Below are 15,385 nucleotides of genomic sequence, written 5' to 3'. Positions count from 1 at the left end.
TCGTTCTCCATCGACCATCGAGCTCGGCCCGATCTCCATCAAACATCGAGCTCGCCTCGATTTCGGCTTGATCGCCAACAGACAAGGCCAAAGAAGGCCGCTGAGTCAACCTGGAGCGCTTTAACTCCAACTGCATGAGAGGTACAACCTACTTGGCACGTACATCTCTATACATATTTGGCTATATTACAGGACGATCGACGACTGGACTACTTCCTTCGTCCGAGCCAAAAAGCAGCTCGAACTCGGAAGTCGGGGGGTAGTGTTGGGGGAAAAACCTAAGTCATATCACCACGGAGGCGCTCGGCCAAAGAGCGCCGACCAGAGAGAGCGCTAAGAAGTGCTCGATCAAAGGGCACCGACCGGAGGGGTGCTCGGCTAGAGAGCGCCGATCCGAAAAGGCCCAACCGAAGCACCAAGTAGGGACGCTCGGTTAGAAAAAGCCAACCAGAGGACGCCGACCAGGAAAACGCTCGACTAGAGAGCGCCAACCGGAAAGACCGCCAAATAGAGGCGCTCGGCTAGAAGGCGCTCGCCCAAAGAGCGCCGACCAGAAGTGACCCCGCCACAGGGCGCCCCGTTGGGCAGCCGGCTCGGCCCGGCACCCCTGCCGAGCCGATGCCTTAACCAAATACTCAACCTCCGCCTAACCTTTTAAAGGATCTGACGGCTATATACACAACTCCACTACAACCTGCCACCTACCGCTATCTCTGAGCCGTCAAGGCACAAGATCCCCGCAAGTATTTTGGCACGACCTATCATTAATGCATGAGACTTCCTCAAGTCTCCAGAGCCCTCAGTCATTTAATGAACACGGCTCAAGACGATCTCCGGATCACTGAACCATCAGAGCGTATGGCTCTCCCTGACCGCCGGTTCACTCGGCAATAAATGCACTTACCATCCACGAAACCCAGGCCCACTACGGCCGACGGTTCAACCACTCCAACGGGTCTGATCAACCGCGACAACTCCCTGACTCCGGCCTGATTCGGCCTTATTCTCCACTACGCCATTAATGGGCCAAATCGTGCCCAATTATTACAAAAGAGAACAAACTCCCCTGTCACCTCCCAGGTAACATAAAATCCTTCTATAAAAGGGAGCCTGAGAGGAAAGAAGGGGGGGACCCGAAACAAACACAAGTAAACAGCACAGACACAATTGAGCTTAATATTCTCTTCATCTTCTCCACATATCTCTTCCTTGCTCTCTCCACATACTAGCCCCCTCTGACTTAAGCATCGGAGGGCCGGCGCCGGAAAGTCCGGCCACCGGCTTTTTTGCAGGACTCACACCCTCCAGGAGGACGCCACCAGCCGGCGCACCGCCGACCACCGTCCCTGCGGCGGAGCTCCTCCTCCCCTGGTTTCACGGCGGCCCCCGGGTCCAATTTCCAGCAACAAGTTTCAATTTTGTTTCTTGTTCTCTCTTTCGTTTTTCTTCTTTATGACTCTTATAGTTGTGCTCCTACACTAATAGCGTGAGGTACCGCTGTATCAAAAAAAAAAAAAAAAAACACAAAAACAAAAACAAGCAAACAAGCAAGCAGCAGCAGCAGCTTTGCTCGCGGCAGATACCAGAACTCTTGCTGCCTCTCTGTCTCACAAAGATGCCTCGGGAAAAAAATCTTCTAACCTGGTCCGAATCTTTCTGACTAAACGAGAATGTAAGACTCAACCTAACTAATATAAACCAGCACAAAAGATAAAATAAAATAATTAATTTATTTTAATGATGAGTTGAAGTTTGTACAGGATCCATCAAAGATGGCATCCACTGCAACGATAAGTAAACCAAGTACCGCCAATATAAGAGTTGAAGACCATCGACCATCCTCCCCATCCCCCAGGACCACCACTCAACTTTTCTTCACTCAGAGACACGCCAGACGAGCACAGCACAGCAGCTAGCCCATGGCGGCGGGAAGCCGAACCCCCCACGTCGCTATCCTCTCAAGCCCCGGCATGGGCCACCTCATCCCCCTCGCCGAGCTCGCCAAGCGCCTCGTCCTCCACCACGGCTTCGCCGCCACCTTCATCACGTTCTCTGACTTCTCCTCCCCGGCGCAAGATGCCTTCCTCAACTCCCTTCCCCCTGGCCTCTCCTCCCTCTCACTCCCCCCCGTCTCCCTTGACGACCTCCCGGCCGATGCCCGCATCGAGACCCGCCTCTGCCACGTCATCGCCCGCTCCGTCCCCCGCCTCCGCGACATCCTCGCCACCCTCAAAGCCACCACCCCCCTCGCCGCCTACGTCATCGACATATTCGGCTTCGACACCCTCTGCATCGCCAAAGAGCTCGGCGTTCCCCACTACATGTACCGCACCACCAACTTCACGGTGCTCTCCCTCCTGTTCTACGTGCCCACCCTTCACCGGAGCACCTCATGCGAGTACCGGGACCTCGCCGAGCCGGTCGTCCTCCCTGGGTGCGCGCCCATCAGGGGAGAGGACCTTCTGGACGCCATGCAAGACCGGACCAACGAGGCCTACACGTGGCTCCTCCACATCTCCGAGCGTTCAAGAGAGGCCGAGGGAATTCTGGTGAACAGTTTCGTGGAGATGGAACCGGTGGCCTCCAGGATTCTCATGGAGAACGAACCGGGGAGGCCGCCGGTCTGGCCGGTCGGGCCGCTAATCCGGGCCGGTTCGAACGACGGCGAGGAGAATTGCTCCGAGTGCTTGGAGTGGTTAGACCGTCAACCTAGTGGGTCGGTTTTATTCGTCTCTTTCGGGAGTGGTGGGACCCTGTCCATGGAGCAGCTGAGGGAGGTGGCCTTTGGGCTGGAGATGAGTGGGACCCAGTTCCTGTGGGTGGTCCGGTGTCCGGGCGACACGGGGGCTTATGGGGCCTTCTTTGGCGACAATGGCGCTGAGGACCCACTCAACTATTTGCCGGAAGGGTTCTTGGAGAGGACCAAGGGGTCCGGTTTGGTGGTCCGGTTCTGGGCTCCACAGGTTGAAGTGCTGAGCAACGGTTCGACCGGGGGTTTCTTGACTCACTGCGGGTGGAACTCGACCCTGGAGAGCGTAGTCCACGGTGTGCCTATGATTGCCTGGCCGCTGTACGCCGAGCAGAAAACGAACGCAGTGATGCTGTCGGAGAGCGTGAAGGTGGCGATGAGGCCGGAGGTTGGGAAGGACGGCGTGGTCCGGAGGGAGGAGATATCGAGGGTGGTGAAAGAATTGATGGAAGGGGAGGGAGGGAAGGCGGCGAGAGACAGGATGGCCGAGCTCCGGGAGGCGGCGGCCAGGGCCTTGACGGAGGAGGGATCGTCTTACAAGGCGCTCGCCGAGGTGGCTGGAAAATGGAAAGCTGGAATAGCCGCGTGAAAACCGGATGGCGTTTAATTTCTTTGTCTGCTTGCACTTTTGTCGAGCGATAAAATAACTTATGTCTATTTTGACTGTTTCCTCAGTTTTCCCATGTTGTCCTTCATCCGTTTGGCTTTTTTTTTTTTTTGCTAAAGATCCGTTTGGCTTTTGCTGCCCTCTTCGCATCAAGCGTAGATGGGCGGACGTGATCTTTGTTTAAGAATCGTACATTTTTTTTATTATTATGATATTTTAGGGAACTAGAATAATTACGCATTTAGAAAAAAATTATTTTTTTTGCAGAGGCTCCATTTTTTTTTTTTTTGTGGACAAGAGCAAAAGCGCAATTAAACTGATGGAGCACTATGCAATAAATTTTTTTTTGATAGCGACAGGATACCAGACGGCAGGTGGGCCTTTTTGATAATGAAATCGTAGAGAACGACATTTTGTTTGTAAATCTTTGTTCCTTTCCCTCAATATACTTCTTCTCTTACTTTTAAGTTCAGCTTTGATTCAATAAATTAGGAAAAGTATCTCACCTGCTCCTTATGCCCACAAAAATTGACTTGTTTGAAAGTGTGGCTTTCCATAAAGCTTTATAAATTAGACATATCACTGTACAATTATTTAAGAACTAGCAAAAGAATTTAACATAGGATTACTAGTCTGCTGCGAGCTTTCAGCGGGGCTTATCCTTGCATGATTGAGGATGAACAAGCTGGAGAAGGGGAGAACGATGGATTTAAGTCTTCCTCCTCAACTCTCTGAAGGGGAAAGGGGATAGAGACTTCCCAGCTTAGGTTTCGCCATTTCCATTTTGAAGCAGCGGAAGTATTCTTCTTTGGTACGTGGTGGAAGAGAGACGGGATCCAATAGTCCTCCCCGAAAATGGATGTTCTTTCCATTTCTTAGCTGGAAGGAGAGGCAATTCCAAAGGCCGAGAGGTCGTGTGTCATGAGTTCATCTGCGTGTGACGCTCTTCATCTAAAAGGTGGCATGAAATTGTCTACCGACCAGGAGTTTGTTAGCTCGGCAAGGCGTGCGGATTACTACGGGCTGTGAGATATGGACGGATATTGAAGAGACCATTGGTCATGTTCTTTTGGAGTGCCCCAGGGCTAGGAAGATATGGAATAGGTCATCGGTACCTTTACCCCAGTCGATGGAGTCGGTACATGACTTGATTCACCTACTGAGAGTTTCCATGCGGAGTCCCAGTTCTGCTGAGATGAGGATCCTCAGAGCATACTTGGCTTATTATATATGGCTGGATAAGAATATATGCCGATCTGTTTAAGGGCAGGAGATCGTCTCCGAGGATGGTGGTGGATAAAGCTATGTTACATGCGGGAGAGGTCACCGTAGCTACCGCATTGTTCTTTTCCAGGATGGCCAAGGACATCTGGGGTGCTCTTTCTGCTGTTACAGCACCCAGATTTGTCCTAGTTTCTTGGGTGCTCCCACCCTTTGGTCATCTCAAAGTGAACTTTAACGGTAGCATATCGACGGACGGCATGTCTAGAGGTGTTGGATTTGTGATCAGAGATTCTTTTGGCAGACTGGTAGCAGCTGGTGGTCGCCATATGTCAGGACTCACTATTGTTGGGGCAAAGCTCCGGATAGCGTGGACGAGCTTATCTTATGCGATGCGAGGCGGATACTTAGTGCTCCGAGCGGGTGTATCTTGACGGGGATTCATCTGTGGTGATTGACTAGATCCGGAGAGAGGACTGGTAAGGTGATGGTCATCCCTTTATCCGAGAGATCCGCAGATTGGCTCAAGAGATGGACGATTTTCAGGCAGCACATATATTTGAGAAAGCAAACAAGGCAGCAGATTGGGTTACTTCCTTTGTTGTTCGGCATGCCAGAAAGGTCTTTTGGATTGCAGCACTAGACATTGCTTCTTTTTTGTTTCTTTTACTTTCTCGTAATTTGGCAGAATGTATTCACATTAGAGTTTTATAAATTATTATTTTTATAAAAAAAAAGAGCGATAAAATAACGTGCCTCTATTTTGGCTGTTTCCTCAGTTTTTGCATGCTGTCATTCATCCGTTTGGCTTTTGCTGGTTTGTTATCATCAAGCGCGGATGGGCAGACGTGATCTTTGTTTAAGAATCGTAGATGTTTTTATTATTATGATTTTTCAGGAAACTAGAATAATTACGCATTTAGAATTTTTTTTTTTTTTTTGTGCAGAGGCTCCTTTTTCTTTTTTTATTATGGACAAGAGCAAAAGCGCAATTAAAATGATGGAGCACTATGAAGCAACAAAAAAAAAAAAAAAAAAAAAAAAAATTGATGGCGACAGGATACTAGACGGCAAGTTGGCCTTTTGAAAATGAAATTGTAGATACCGAGGATCTGTTATGGTCAAGCACCTTACTCATATTGGTTGCACAACTTTGGTCAACATGTTCATCATTAAAGTTTTGTTTCAATATCCTTTGTATGTTTACATAATTGTTATTGTTGCTGGAAATTGGACCCGGGAGCCGCCGCGAACCAAGGGGGGAGGAGCTCCGCCGCAGGGACGGTGGACGGCGGTGTGCCGGCTGGTGGCGTCCTCCTTGGAGAGAGAGAGAGAGTCCTGCAAAAAAAAAGCCGGTGGCCGGGCTTTCCGGCGCCGGCCCTCCGATGCTTAAGTCAGAGGGGGCTAATATGTGGGGGGGAGAAAAAGAGGAGAATGTTTGTTCTTTATGTGTGTATTTGTGTTCGTGTTGGTCCCCTTCCTCCTTCCCCCAGGTTCCCTTTTATAGAAGGGTATTTTGTTACCTGGGAGGTGACAGGGGATTTGTCCTCTTTCATGATAATTGAGCACGATTTGGCTCATTAATGGCGTAGTGGAGAATAAGGCCGAATCAGACCGGAGTCAGGGAGTTGTCGCGGTTGATCAGACCCGTTGGAGTGGTTGAACCGTCGGCCGTGGTGGGCCTGGAGTTCGTAGATGGTGAGTGCATTAATTACCGAGTGAGCCGGCGGTCAGGGAGAGCCATACGCTTTGATGGTTCAGTGATCCGGAGATCATCTTGAGCCGTGTTCATTTAATGACTGAGTGCATCGGAGACCTGAGGGGGTCTCATGCATTAATGATAGGTCGTGCCGAATACCTGCGGAGATCTTGTGCCTTAATGGCTTAAAAGATGGTGGCAGGTTGTAGTGGAGTTGTCAGGTCCCTTAGAGGGTTAGGCGGGGACTGAGTTTTTGGCTAAGGCACGGGCTCGGCCCGGGTTCCGAGCCGAGCTGGTTACCTAAGGGAGTGTCCTGTGGCGGGGTTGCTTCTGGTCGGCACTTTCTGGTCGGCTCCTTCTAGCCGAGCGCCTCTATTCGGCGCTCTCTGGTCGGTGCTCTCTAGTTGAGCGCTGCTGGTCGGCGCTCTCTGGTCGGCGCTCTCTAGTTGAGCGCTGCTGGTCGGCGCCCCTTTTGGTCGGGCGCCTCCGAGGCGACATGACTTGGGTTTTTCCCCCAACACTACCCCCCGACTTCCGAGTTCTAGCTGGCTACCAGCTTGAGCGCGGGAAGTAGTTTTAGTTGGGTCATTACAGATTCCGAAAATTTTAAATTATTGCGCGTTTTGAATTATCGGGCGCTTCGAGGTGCCTTTAATAGGCGGCGTCTCCTCTTTTCCGAAATATCTCATTATTGGGACGCCTTCTCCGAAGCGTCCTCGCGTCGTGGGCTCATGATGGGGCCACTCGATCCGGTGGGGCGCTTCGGTGTTCGAAGCGTCAACCTAAATTAAATGCGGCGCTCTGTCTTTCGGGCCGACACGTATTGTTATCTAAACGAGATGCAGCATTTTTCTTGCTGATCTGGGCCGTTGGGGAGGTCTATATAAACTCTCCCCTGGTCTCCCGTTCCCTTCTTATTGCCTTCTTCCTCCAGCTTTTTCCAGTCCGAAGTTTTCTTTCTCCGGCGTCTTCCGCAGGTCCCCTTTTCCCTCTTAATCTCTTTCTTCCTCGTAATGGGTTCTATTCCGAGTGAAGTCGAGTCCACTATGAGCGTCCTGGAGGTCGAGATGACCGAAGAGTGGTTTTTCCCTCTTCAAGGGTTTCGTTTGGAACCCGCCAGGCGGGGGGATCGGGTAACTGATCCTCCGGTAGGCCGGGTTGGAGTGTATCTAGAATCACTCTGGGCCGGCCTACGATTCCCTCTTCACGGCTTTGTGAATGAGTTGCTGACGGTATACCAACTGGTTCCGGCGCAACTCGCTCCAAATGCCTGGAGGACAGTGATCGGTTTCCTGTAGCTGTGTTTGCTGCACGGGATTCCGACTTCTGTCAACGTCTTCCGGCGGCTTTTTATTTTGAAGTCGAATCCGGGAGACGGAGAGTGGCTCTACATCGCCCTTCGGGCGGGCCGGCCACTCTTTCAGGGTGCTCCTTCATCTATTCATGACTGGAAGAAGAAATTCTTCTTCCTGGGTTCTGAACGGACGTGGGGGTATGACCCTAGGTGGAGACCGACCCAGCTTAGGTCTATCAACAAGCCCCCCCGGCTTTCTCCACGTGAGCAGGGGATCATCGACACCATCCGCAGCCTCGGGGACGGCATTTTACTGAACGGCCTCATAAGTGAGGACGCTCTAGTGAACGTGGGCCTGAGCTCGGCGCGTCCCCATGGTAAGAGTAACAGTAGTGTCTCTTTTATTTGTTTATTGTTCTCTGTCTAATCCTGCTCATCCTTGCAGATATCGCAAAGATGGTGACCAAGAGCGAGGTCCTGTACGCCCGATTTCAGAAGAGGGCAGCCGAGCTCTCAGGCGAGCCGACCGAGCCGAGGAAGAAAGCGAAAACCTCGGCGACCTCGGCGACAGCAGTGGCCGAGGCGGGCGCTTCTCGGCCTGCGCACTCCGACGCTGGTCGGAGGGAGGGCGCGGATTCCAGGGGCACGGGCCCCCGGGGAGCTTCGGTGGTGCTCCCGTGCCCGGTGCCCTTGGCGCAGATTCCTGGTCGGCAGGATGCCCCAGTTGCCAACCAGGGGAGAAGTTCCGCGGGTCTAGCGCTTGCGTGCCCCGCTCCAGTTTTGCGGCAGTTGGATCGGCCGCCTGCCCGACCCCAGCCCTCTAGCTCCGAGCCGGGGAGCAGCCAGGGGGCCTCGGGGTCGGCTCCACCCAGGCCAGCCGAAGTTGGCCTTCCGGGCCCGTCAGGCTCGGGGGAGCGGGTGCCTCACGCACCCGTCTGGTCGGTGTTCGAGGGTGATTCAGCCCTCGATAACCCTCAAGTGGCGCGCGAAGTATTTCGGGTCGCGCTGCTTCCGGCCGCCCAGGTGAAAATACGGTCCATGAGCTACGGCGCTTTCATGGACGCTACTCTCTGCAACGCCGTCCGGGTAAGTTAGTTTTCCCGTCGGTATAGTTATAAAAGTTTTTACTTTTAGTTCCTCACGTTTTTCACGTCTCTTTTGCAGCACTTGCACGAGACGGAGACGCTGATACACATTGTGCAAGACTACTGGGAGCGGGCCCGGAGGCATCAGCGGGGACACGAGGAGGCCGAGGCGAGGTGCCAGGCCTCCGAGGCCGAGCGCCAGGTGCTCCAGGCAAGGGTGGGAGCGGCCGAGGAGGAAATTCGGGCTCTAACCGCCGAGCTCGATGAGGAGAAGGGCGCGCACACGCTGGCGAGGTCCGAAGTGCGCGCTGTGGAGGCCCGTTTGGCCGAGGCCGAGCTGGCGCTGGCTACCCGCGAGCAGGAGGTGGGAAATGCCCGCCTCAGACACTTAGAGCTCGAGCGGAAAATAAGAAACCTCGAGCGGAAAGCCGCATATCACGAGGCTCGGGAGCAGGCTCAGAGCGCGGTGAAGCTTTTCCGGGAGTCGGATGAGTTCCGTGACCTTCTAGAAGAGGAAGGTGTGAACGGGCTGATCCAAGGCTTCAGGGATTTCCGCAACCAACTGCGACGGCTCCTTCCGGACTTCGACGTAGACCTGCTCAAACCGGGAGCAGGGGTCGAAAGGTCGGAGGCAGAGGCTTCGGAGGCTGACCAGGAAAGTCTGCCCGAGGCGGTCCCTGAAGTCACCGAGGTTGCCTCGGAGGCTGCTCCTGTTACTGCCGAGGCCGCCGAAGAGGAAGCCCCGACCGCAGAGCTGGCCGCTCCTGAAGCTGCCGAAGCCGAGCCTTAGTGTAGTAGTTTTTTTTTTTTTTTTTAAAGTCGGGATGGTCCCCACACTTGTAAGGGCCGAGCCCGAGCTCTGTATTTAGCCTACGGGCTTTTTTGAAATGAATATACACGTATTTTCCTTATATTTGCGATGCCTTATCTTTGATAGGCTTAGGTTCCTCTGTCTGGATCCTCTTTAGGCTCCAAAGGCATGGGCTCTATGGCCCCAACTTCGTCCGCCACAGGACTTGCGTTTAAGCTCGGCTTGCCGAGCTCCATTGCTCGGTCCTTCGACCAACAATATAGTGATGCTTACGCTTAGGGTGTTTGGGCTCGGAAAGTCTTTCCGAGCTTAGCCCAGAATTCGGCCGAGCCCTAGGACGGTCACTAGGACTTAATTTTTTAGCAAAGTTAGTGAACTTTGAGTCCGAGCCTCGAGTTGCCGGGGCGGACCGGATTTTTTTCCGACAAATGGGTTGAATGCTCGTCAGCTCGCGACGGGGATTCACCGAGCCTAGTATAAACTAAGCTTGCTGTTAATCGGTGTACGTAGGAAGGGCGAGGCCGGGCGATGATTGGCCCGACCAGGTACCTTGACGTCAGTCGGGGGTTTATTCAGATAATTAATCAGGGATGAAAGTAAATTGAGAACGTAGACATTGAGTGGGTACCTGGTACCGTGAGCGTTCTTACGCCGAGGCGACTGAAGACGCTCCTCTGCTCGGAGTCTGTTCTTTGAGGACGTCGGCAGAGAGAGAAAATCTAGGAGTAGATAAGATAATGTAAGAACATTAAATAAATGGGTACCTGGTACCGCGAGCGTTCTTACGCCGAGGCGACTGAAGACGCTCCTCTGCTCGGAGTCCGTTCTTTGAGGACGTCGGCAGAGAGAGAAAATCCAGGAATAGATAAGATAATGTAAGAACATTAAATAAATGGGTACCTGGTACCGTGAGCGTTCTTACGCCGAGGCGACTGAAGACGCTCCTCTGCTCGGAGTCCATTCTTTGGGGACGTCGGCAGAGAGAAAAATCCAAGAATAGATAAGATAATGTAAAAATATTAAATAAATGGATACCTGGTACCGCGACCGTTCTTACGCCGAGGCGACTGAAGACGCTCCTCTGCTCGGAGTCCGTTCTTTGGGGACATCGGCAGAGAGAAAAATCCAAGAATAGATAAGATAATGTAAAAACATTAAATAAATGGGTACCTGGTACCGTGAGCGTTCTTACGCCGAGGCGACTGAAGACGCTCCTCTGCTCGGAGTCCGTTCTTTGGGGACGTCGGCAGAGAGAAAAATCCAAGAATAGATAAGATAATGTAAAAACATTAAATAAATGGGTACCTGGTACCGTGAGCGTTCTTACGCCGAGGCGACTGAAGACGCTCCTCTGCTCGGAGTCCGTTCTTTGGGGACGTCGGCAGAGAGAAAAATCCAAGAATAGATAAGATAATGTAAAAACATTAAATAAATGGGTACCTGGTACCGCGAGCGTTCTTACGCCGAGGCGACTGAAGACGCTCCTCTGCTCGGAGTCCATTTTTTGAGGATGTCGGCAGAGAGAAATCCAAGAATAGATAAGATAATGTAAAAACATTAAATAAATGGGTACCTGGTACCGCGAGCGTTCTTTCGCCGAGGCGACTGAAGACGCTCCTCTGCTCGGAGTCCGTTTTTTGAGGACGTCGGCAGAGATAGGAGAATTCAGCTTATTGCCAACCACGGACTTCCCGCTGATCATGAACAGGAGAACGAGCCGAGCTCGCTTGGTCGATGAAGACCGCATCCCAACGTATCGGGGCATCCCGACCGTGGTCGAGGTAGGAGAACGAGCCGAGCTCGTTGGCTGAAGTCGATGGAGAACGAGCCGAGCTCGTCGGTTGAAGTCGATGGAGAACGAGCCGAGCTCGTTGGCCGGTGAAGACCGCATCCCAACGTATCGGGGCATCCCGACGTATCGGGGCATCTCGACGTCTCGAGGCATCCCGGCCGTGGTCGGGGTAGGAGAACGAGCCGAGCTCGTTGGTTGAAGTCGATGGAGAACGAGCCGAGCTCGTTGGCCGGTGAAGACCGCATCTCGACGTCTCGAGGCATCCGAACGTATCGGGGCATCCCGACGTCTCGGGGCATCCCGAAGTATCGGGGCATCCCGACGTCTCGGGGCATCCCGACCGTGGTCAGGGTAGGAGAACGAGCCGAGCTCGTTGGTCGATGGAGAACGAGCCGAGCTTGTTGGTCGGTGGAGAACGAGCCGAGCTCGTTGGTCGGTGGAGAACGCATCCCGACGTCTCGGGGCATCCCGACGTATCGGGGCATCCCGAAATATCGGGGCATCCCGACGTCTCGGGGTAGGAGAACGAGCCCGACGTATCGGGGCATCCCGACGTATCGGGGCATCCCAAAATATCGGGGCATCCCGACGTCTCGGGGTAGGAGAACGAGCCGAGCTCGTTGGTCGATGGAGAACGAGCCGAGCTCGTTGGTCGATGGAGAACGGGTCGCGGACTCACGAACATCTTCAGGGAGTCCACGTAGGTACTTCGTCCCAAAATATGGAGGCATTCCGACCGTGGTCAGGGTAGAATAATGAGCCTGGCATCATAAGATAGGAGAATTGATGAGCTCGAACAAGTGCACAAACCAGTACAAATTATCATAAAATGATACTTATGGTTGAATACTGAGGACCCCCTGGGGTTCTACTGGTAGTACACGCGGAGGTTTTCAGAACTCCAGCTTCGTGGAATGGGAGTCCCATCTAGGGACTCTAGCTTGTAAGTTCCGGGTCGGCAGATGCGCGTGACTCGGTAGGGTCCTTCCCAATTCGGAGCTAATTTTCCTTGCTCAGCTGGTCGGGAGGCCTCGGCTCTTCTGAGGACAAGGTCCCCTGCTTTGAAGGATTTGACCTTGACCCTGGCGTTGTAATACTGAGCTGTCTTCTGCTGGTACCTCGCCATACGAATTCGGGTGGTCTCCCTTGTTTCCTCGACCAAGTCAAGGTTACTTCTGAGCCGCAAGGAGTTGGAGCTGGCGTCGTGATGCTCGACTCTTGGAGAAGGAAGGCCGATCTCCAGCGGGATGACAGCTTCCGTCCCATATGTCAGGTTGAAGGGAGTCTCGCCAGTGGGGACACGGAACGTGGTCCGGTAAGCCCACAGGACATTGTATAGGTCTTCGACCCATTGTCCTTTAGATTTGTCGAGCCTGGCTTTGAGCCCCTGCAAAATAGTACGGTTTGTTACCTCGGTTTCTCCGTTCGTCTGAGGGTGTGCGACCGAGGTGAAGCGGTGGTCAATGCCAAGCTCGGAGCAGAATTTTCTAAAGTGAATGTTGTCGAACTGGCGACCGTTGTCGGATATGAGGATGCGGGGGAGCCCGAATCTGCAGATTATGGACTTCCAGATAAAATCCCGCATCTTCTGCTCGGTGATCCGGGCAAGAGGCTCGGCTTCCACCCACTTTGTGAAATAGTCGATGAAGACGACCAGAAACTTTCTTTGCCCGGTAGCCAGTGGAAATGGCCCGAGAATGTCAATTCTCCACTGGGCAAAAGGCCAAGGGGAGCTGATTGAAGTTAAGGGAGCCGAAGGTCGGCATTGGACATTGGCGTTTCTCTGGCACCGGTCACATCTTCGGACGAAGTCCACAGCGTCCTTCTGGAGTGTCGGCCAATAGTACCCTTGGCGCAGAATTTTATGGGCCAATGCTCGTCCTCCCAGATGGTTTCCACAAATCCCTTCGTGGACTTCGCGCAGGGCATAATCAGCCTCCGTTGGGCGAAGGCATCTGAGGAGGGGAGAGGTGAAAGATCTCCGATAGAGCTTTCTCTCATGTAGTATGTACCGGGTGGCGGAGCGCTTTATTCGGCGAGCCTCTTGTTCATTACCGGGGAGGACTTCATCTTGCAGATAGCTGATGAGCTCGTCCATCCAGCTTGGCTCGTACTCAATGCAAAGGGCCTGCTCGGGCTCCTCTGTACTGAGCTTTTGGAGATACTCAAGTGCTGCCGCCTTGGGGAGCTCGCTCATGCGGGAGGACGCCAGCTTTGATAGCTGGTCAGCCCTAAGGTTCTCCGACCTGGCAATATGTTGGATGTGGAAAGAATCCAAGGTCGAGGCGAGATCTCGTACCTTCTGGAGATATTTCTGCATTGTAGGGTCTCTGGCTTCGAAGTCACCCATGATTTGGTTGACGACGAGCTGAGAATCGCTGAAGGCCTTCAGGTCCTTTACTCCCAGCTCTCTGGCTAGTTTGAGCCCGGCGACGAGTACTTTGTACTCCGCCATATTGTTGGAAGCAGGGAATTCGAGGCGCAAGGCTTGCTCAGCGACCACCCCCTCCGGGCTGGTGAGGATGAGACCTGCTCCGCTACCCCCCGAGTTTGAAGAGCCATCGACGTACAGAGTCCATGTCAAACTCGGGGTCTGCTCCGTTGGTGGTTCAGGCTCGGGCTCGACCTCATCCGGTATGGTGCACTCGACTATAAAGTCTGCGAGCGCTTGTGCTTTGATCGCCGGTCTGGGTCGGTACTCGAGGTCAAATTCTCCGAGCTCGATGGCCCATTTAGTGATCCGGCCTGCACGGTCTGATCTTTGCAGGATCTGCTTGACTGGCTGGTCGGTCAGCACAGCCATTGTGTGGGCTTGGAAGTAGGGCCGGAGTCTCCGAGCTGAGATGACCAGAGCATAGACAGTCTTCTCCAGCTTCGAGTATCTGGTCTCAGCATCCCTCAAGACCCGGCTGGTGTAGTATACTGGCTTTTGGAGTTTGCCCTCCTCTCGGACCAGGACCGAGCTTACTGCTACAGGGGAAATGGCTAAATATAGGTAAAGAAGTTCACCCTGTTGAGGCTTTGTGAGCAGGGGAGGGGAAGCCAGAAGGTGCTTGAGCTCTTCAAAATACCGCTGGCACTCGTCCGACCATAAGAAGTCTTTTGGCTTCTTGAGAGCTGCAAAGAATGGGAGGCAGCGCTCGGCCGAGCGGGAGATGAATCTCCCGAGGGCTGCAACTCGGCCCGTGAGTCGTTGTACCTCCTTGACCGTCCTGGGAGGCGTCATTTCTTGAAGGGCTCGGATCTTTTCAGGATTCGCCTCGATTCTCCGCTGTGTAATGATGAAGCCGAGGAATTTGCCAGAGGTGACTCCGAATGCACATTTGGCTGGATTGAGTTTCATTTGGTATCTTCGGAGTGTGGAGAATGCTTCATCGAGGTCGGCCACATGATCTTGCGCTACCTTGCTTTTTACCAGCATGTCGTCTACATAGACCTCCATGTTCCGGCCTATTTGATCTTTGAAGATTCGGCTGACCAGCCTCTGATAAGTTGCCCCGGCATTCTTTAAGCCGAATGGCATCACTTTGTAGCAGTAGGTTCCCCCGTCGGTGATGAAGGCCGTTTTTTCTTCATCTTCTGGCGCCATGCGGATCTGGTTGTATCCGGAAAAGGCGTCCATGAAGGCTAGGAGCTCGTGACCCGAGGTGGAGTCCACGAGCTGGTCGATGCTGGGGAGTGGGAAGCTGTCCTTTGGGCAGGCTTTATTCAGGTCGGTGTAGTCCACGCACATGCGCCATTTTCCGCTGGCTTTTTTGACGAGGACCACATTGGCGAGCCACTCCGGGTAGGATATCTCTCGGATAAAGCCAGCTTCAAGGAGCTTATCGACCTCCTCGGCTGCTGCTCGCTGTCGCTCAGGGGCGGCGCCTCGCTTCTTTTGTCGCACGGGCTTGCAGGTTGGCTTTACTTGAAGCTGGTGGACCATGATCTCTGGATCTATTCCCGGCATATCCGCGGGCGACCATGCGAAGACATCCATATTGTCTTGTAAGAAGTTGACGAGGCGATCCCTCTCGTACTCATTGAGGCCAGAGCCGACCTGCACGGTTAGCTCGGGAAAGTTCTCGCGTAAAGAAACTTGGATTAATAACTCACCAGGCTCTACCCGCTTTTTCTGAGGGTTG

The 15,385-nt window shown here is 53.3% G+C and overlaps 1 pseudogene across 1 annotated transcript; it reads left to right on the top strand.

Moving 5' to 3' along the window:
• The first annotated feature begins 1,768 nt into the window (after positions 1–1,768).
• LOC103695904 (hydroquinone glucosyltransferase pseudogene) lies at positions 1,769–3,622 on the top strand (annotated as a pseudogene). Its single transcript, XR_015972113.2, has one exon. The product of XR_015972113.2 is annotated as a hydroquinone glucosyltransferase pseudogene (transcript).
• The last annotated feature ends 11,763 nt before the right edge of the window (positions 3,623–15,385 follow it).

This window comes from Phoenix dactylifera, chromosome 1 (assembly GCF_051530095.1).
Source record: "Phoenix dactylifera cultivar Ajwa chromosome 1, Ajwa_hap1_PhDact_Kaust_v1.1, whole genome shotgun sequence".
NCBI classification, from domain to species: Eukaryota; Viridiplantae; Streptophyta; class Magnoliopsida; order Arecales; family Arecaceae; genus Phoenix; species Phoenix dactylifera.
This window is presented reverse-complemented; position numbering and strand designations above follow the sequence as displayed.